The following is a 6,437-nucleotide window of genomic DNA, read 5'->3' on the forward strand; positions in this document are numbered from 1 at the left end:
CCCTATCCAAAATCGCAGCGAGGGATGTAGCACGCATACCTCAAACACAGGTAACACCAACACGACCTACAGCTTCCATATTTGCATTAGCAGTGACACACATCCAGCACAACCACCACCTCAGTAGAAGTAGGTAGTGGTACAGCACAGAATCAAATTCAACGCACACCCTCCAGTTCATCCGGCATTGGAAGTGGCACATCCGGAAGGAGGCAAAAGTTAAGCTCCCCAGTTTGGGACTTCTTTACGGTTAGCGAAAAGGAGGAGAACATTGCTATATGTTCCATTTGTAATACCTCTGTTAGTCGGGGTAAGCTTGGTACAAACTATGGTACCGGAGGCCAAATAACCTAACCCATATGAAAAAACACCACTTGATCAACTGGGAGGACCACCTTCGTGGCATAAAAACTGCAACCATTGGTGTTGGTGGGGATAAACGAGTAGAAGAAGAAGATCCGATCACGGTGGGAGAGGAAGGACAGGGAGACATTCTCTCTGATAGTGGTACACAAAGTAGCCCTGTCCCCAGCAGTGCAGTGTTATCATTGCCCACATCTTCAGCAACATCTCAGTGGCAGCACAAGGACAAGACAGCAAGGAGTACCGCAATGAAAAAAAGTGCATCGTTGAGCCTAAGAGAAAGGAAAACCATGCTGCTAACCATTATCAGCATGTTTAGGGGGGAGGGGAAGTACGAACGCAACCACCCAATAGCACGTTTGTACAATGCGAAGCTGGCTAAAATGTTAGCACTGGACCTTCTCCCTTTTTCTTTTGTTGAAGGGGTGGGTTTTCTGGAATTTGTGACAGCCATCTGCCCAAAATGGCAGGTTCCCAGCCGCTACTATTTTGCCAGAGTTGCTGTTCCAGCACTACATCACGACGTGCTGGAATTGCTTGGAAACGCCTTGAAGCAGTGTTGTTCAGAGTATCCACCTGAGAACAGACATGTGGACCAGTTGCCAAGCCACTGATTACATGTGCATCACTGCACACTGGATCTCTTTCGTGGGGGTTAAAGAACAGATCTCTTCTGGTGTTGACGCTGCTGAGATTTGTCATGCCACTCGCAAACATGCAACTGTAGCCATGTTTGCCATGGAGAAATCTCATACTGTTAAAACATTTTGGATGAGTTTAACAGCAAGGTCTTTGATTGGCTGCGCCCAAGAGGGCTTAACATTGGTTTTGTTGCCATGGACAATGGCAGTAATGTAGTTAGGGCCATGAAAGATGGTGGCTATTTCAGGGTCCCGTGTTAGGCACACTGCATTAACATTGTTGTTGAAGACTTTCTGAAAAATGAAAACAAAGTCAGCAACTTACTGGTCACCTGCAGAAGAATATGCACACATTTCAGCCATTCTTTTAAAGCCCGGAAGCAGCTGAGGGTCATTCAACGTGAACATAAAATGCCAGTCAAAACACTCATTCAGGAGGTGCCAACACGTTGGAATTCAACTTATTACATGCTTGATCGTCTGTTTGAGCAGTACATACCACTCAATGCTTATGTCATGCTAAGATTAGGGGATCCTACTGTGAGAGGCATGACCGTTGAGATGGGCCAATGGGACCACGTTAAATGCCTAACAGAGATGCTACTTCCTTTTGAGGTCTTCACACGTGAAGTCAGCAGAGAGGACTGTACTATGGGCCAAGCTATCCCATTCTTGCACATGCTAGAGCAACAGCTGAAGGAGGTGTCTGAAACGTACGCAGGGGTGGATGACAAACAAGATGCACATTATTTGGGGAAATCCTTAGCCGTTCGCTTATCACAAAATTAAGCCTGGGCAAAGCACTACGCTACGCTCACGTAGTTTGCGAAGTTTGCGCTACTTCGCACTACGCAAATTGCACGTAGCACAGTGCAAACATGCATAGCGTAGTGCAGCGGTCATTTATTGCTTGCTCGCGGTCCTCAACGTCAAGTTGGCGACCACGAGCAAGCAAAATGACATCCCGGCGAGACATTTTCCTCGTTCGTGATCAGCAACATCGAGTTGCCGATCACGAGTGTGGAAAATAATCCTCCCGGCGAGCTTCTCAACACGGAGAGGTCAGGTTTCTCATTGCGAGTGGTCGCGTATGCTCACAACTGCTCGCAATGAGAAACTACCAGTCCGCGTTGAGAAAGCGGCTGCTCGTGTAGAAATCTACTCAAGCGGAAGAAAACGACTGCTTGCACTGTGCCCGATGCAGTTTGCACTGATTGCACAGTGCGGACAACCATCCGGCACTGTGCAATCAGTGCGAACAGCAGCTTGCACAGTGCACTACGCAGTTTGCGAAGCTACGCGTAGTGCGAAGTGCACTTTGCGTAGCCACGCGTAGCACTACTTTGCAAACTACACCCAGGGTTACACAAAATACAAGGATACAAAATAACATTGTGTCACATCCACATTACATTACAGCCACAATTTTGGATCCACGGTACAAAGTATTTCTGAACAGTAAGGCAGTAATCCCTTTTTCAGAAGTGGATGTTGACAAGTAGAAAACTTTGATAGCGGAGCAAGCCATTGACTTTGAAAACGAACGGCTGTTAATTAGAGGCCCCCCGCCCCATGCCAAAACAAGTACTACAGGGCACATTCCAGAGTCAAGTTCTACTTCAGAGCCGAGGGCAGTGCGTTTGCCTCCCAGCAGTCACCGACACCAACACTACCAAAAACATCAACAACAGCAAGAACAGGATCATCCACACTACAATCGGCAACTGATTGGTTTCTGCAGCAGGGGTATAGTAAGTCCAGTGCTGATGCAAAGGCGAAAGAAGCCGAGCACATCGGAGCACCCCTGAGCATTGAGCGGACGGTCCAGGCCTATATGGATGACCCAACAAAGGTCTTCATGGATCGAAACCCATTGGTGTATTGGTATGGGAAAAGAAGTCAATGGACAGTGCCCAGCAGGCTGGCAATAAAGTATCTGGCTTCTCCTGTCGCAAGTGTCTCTTCTGAGCGTGTTTTCAGTGCTGCTGGTGCCATTGTAACTTTGAAAAGGACCAGTCTCTCGCCCAAAAGCGTGGAGAGGTTAACCATGATCAAAATGAATCAGCACTTTATACCACCGGACTACAAAATACGTGAATCACAGCAGGAAGAGGAGAGCGACTTCGATGACGTAAGTAGTGGGTTACATGACCTACTTCTGTCTGAACCACCAGAGTTTGAGGACGAGCTCCTCTTCCCTGACAACTAGACTTTCAAATTGTTACTTTCTACCTTCCTTTATTTGTGTGTGTATCTGTCTTTTTCTGCTTCAAATCAAATCACATCAAATCCATCACCACTGTCTTCTCTTTTTATTTCCCTATTGGAGTTGCACCTCTGTGCATGTAACTGCCCACTCCTCAGAGTCCTGCTCCATCTTCCTGACTCGCCCTAAATACATTTACCTCAAGCCAGACATTGGATGGAGAATAGTATAAGAAATGTTGCCTTTAACAGCTCCTCCAGATGAAGTGGAACGTGACTATAGCTATCCTCCTTTTGTTTCCGAGCCAAAACTCATCACTTTCAGAACTAGGCTTCCGCCTCGGCAGGCATAAAAGCTCAGCAATGTCAGAACCGAAGGTACTTGGCAGAGAAAGACAAGAGAGACTGTTCGAAGAAACTTGCTGACATGTCACATTTCATTTCTGCAAACTCAATAGGCCAATGACCGCTACCCAGGCCGCGGGCCATCTCACAACACTGACCATGTGAACCAACTTCAACTGTGACAAAGTGTCACAGATGAGTAAGAAAACCGAAACAGTGACTAACACTCAAAATGAATGTGGAGTAATATAATGAGGCCACTGGCTGGGTAAAAAAAACACACACCTGTCAGAAAGAACTAGGCTACTGACAGCCAAAGAGAAGAGCAAGACAGATAATGTTGGCATGCGTTATATGCAGACTCAGAGTGATTGCTGTTTTTTGTGTTGATGTTGATGACGTCAAGAAGTCGAACTGTACTAGTAATTAATCTACCAACCAAAAGTGACAGTCAATGTTTCCCTTCTTGCTGTTTTATAAGTAACCAAATTGTACTCCTACTACTGCAGGCCAATATCCGTTGCAATTTTTTAATATGGGGCACTATGGACTTAGTCAGAGTCGTACTCCGTACACTACAGACTGAGTTGGAGTTGGCCAACACGTACAAAACCATGATGATGACCATAATATCTTCGCAGTCAGTCAGTTGGATCGGAGATGATTGATGGATAACTCTGGTCATTTCAAATCAAGTGGCATAAAAGGTAAAAACGTCACCAACCACAGCAGACCTACATGTCTGTGTAGTGGTGGAGTCGAGTAGTCACGAGTGTACTAGTAGAGGTATGACTGACAGCCGTGTGTTGATTTAGTTACTTACTTTGGAAAATGCTAAGCTGCTGTATATGTGTCCTCCTGTAACTGTTTCTGGTTAATGGCGCTGTAAACAGACTTGTTGTTTAAAAACAAAATTGTACTTCTACTGCAGGGCTATCCATTGGATATTTGAATATGGACTCTGGACTCACTCGGTATACTATAGACTGAGTTGGACACCATGATCATGATGACCACATATAGTACTCTTCGCAGTCAGTCAGTACTTAGGATCAGAGCTGATTGATGGAATAACTTTGTTTCATGAAGTGCCTTAAGGTAAACACAAGTCAACAAGAACCACAGCAGACCTACATGTCTGTGTAGTGGTTGAGTCGAGTGCAGTGGTATGACTGATAGTGGTGCATTGATTTATTCACTTAATTTTGAAAATGCCAGGTTGCTGTATATGTGCTCTGTCTGGCTCTGTCAAAATTTCAGCTACATGGAGGTTTGGTCACGGCCCGGTGCCGTGGGCATGCTCTGTCCTGTTGTTGGTGTAGCTTAAAAAATACTGTAAACAGAGTAGACAGACATGATGTATCTATCCATGCTGCCTCAGTCTAAAATTGTTCTCTTCTCTGTCTTGTTGCACTCCACCATAATTGATGCATTTTTTTATTAATTGATTTTTCAATATCCGATTTGTTTTTCCATTTTTACACTTACAGGCCGGCTTTTACCCTGTGCTATACTTGGAAAAACAACACACACTTACCTTCCCAACGAATCTACATATGCCAGGAAGGCAGTGGCATCACCCAAAATTGATTGACAGAGAATCCATGATAGGGACTGAGGACCAATAGGCATGCCGAGATGCAACTCCCCATTTGACCAGGATAACACAGTAACAGTATCAACTTTCTTCATCTTTTAAACAATGTGATTCATTTTTTGTCTTCAATCATTAATACCAGGTGTTGTTATTATTAATTATGTTTGCTCTCTGCTTATAATTCATCCCTACAGCTATTTTTAAATTTTCTTTGCTATCTTTAAAAGTAAGCCCGGGACAACATAACAGAACACAAACTGTATGTAATCTGTGTCTCTATGGGGGCAGACAGGCAAGGCAATGTGCATAATATTAATACTGATGCCCTGCACTGTCTAATTGTCTAGTAGTAGTTAGTAGGTTTTACTTATCATTATTAACCATCAAGTTATCATCATCATGCATGCATTTCCTTTTTCACCCTTAACACATTTATGGATATGGTAGTCTACAAAGATTGTGTTTTCTTTTGTTGTTGTTTGTCCATGCGTACTGTTTTTCTTTATCAAACCTTTCCCCAAACCCCCCTTCCCAACCATTCATCAAACCCTAACCATCTTCCCCCAGGCTGTGTGATTTATTGAGGTGTGACTACATTAATGTACACCAATAATTGATTACACGCTTGCTGGGGCGGATGTGGCGAAAGCAACACTAATTCAATTTCAAGGCAGGGGGAGGATCTTCTTCTGCTTGCCCACCCATGATGAGAAGTATATTTGCGAGTTAACTTTTTTAACAAAAGGAACCTAATCCCTCATCCTTAATTGCCGGCATCGATTGTCATCCTTCCTATTATACACAGCACTAAAGGTTACGCTTGTGTCTAGTGTAGGCCTAGTTGAGTGACTCGAAAACAACTACAGTTTGTAACTTGTTGTACTAGGCTATCCCCTGCACCATTATGTTTTATTTATTTCGCTCTACTACTCCTCCCAGAGTTCTCTCAGGTGACTGACTGTCACATTTTCTTTTTTTGTAAATGCTACTGCCAGTGTCTAGTACTACTACTACCACCATAACCAGGGCATCTGATTCTGCATTCTCTTCGGAAACCCAACCTGCATCGTCATGCAGCCATCGCTGTGCCTAACTTAAACATCAATTACAGGTAAGAAAAGAAAAGATGTTTTGGGGAGGTATAATGGACTAGGAGGAGGAGGAGAGACTGACTGTACTAGTAGGACAAGTCACTCAGTGAGGGGTACAGCATCTATCTGTTTGTGTCTTACAAATTATTTAAATCAAACACTGCCTGTGGCCCTGCAGCAGCAAGGAAACTGTGT

Source organism: Triturus cristatus, chromosome 7 (genome assembly GCF_964204655.1).
Source record: "Triturus cristatus chromosome 7, aTriCri1.1, whole genome shotgun sequence".
NCBI classification, from domain to species: domain Eukaryota; kingdom Metazoa; phylum Chordata; class Amphibia; order Caudata; family Salamandridae; genus Triturus; species Triturus cristatus.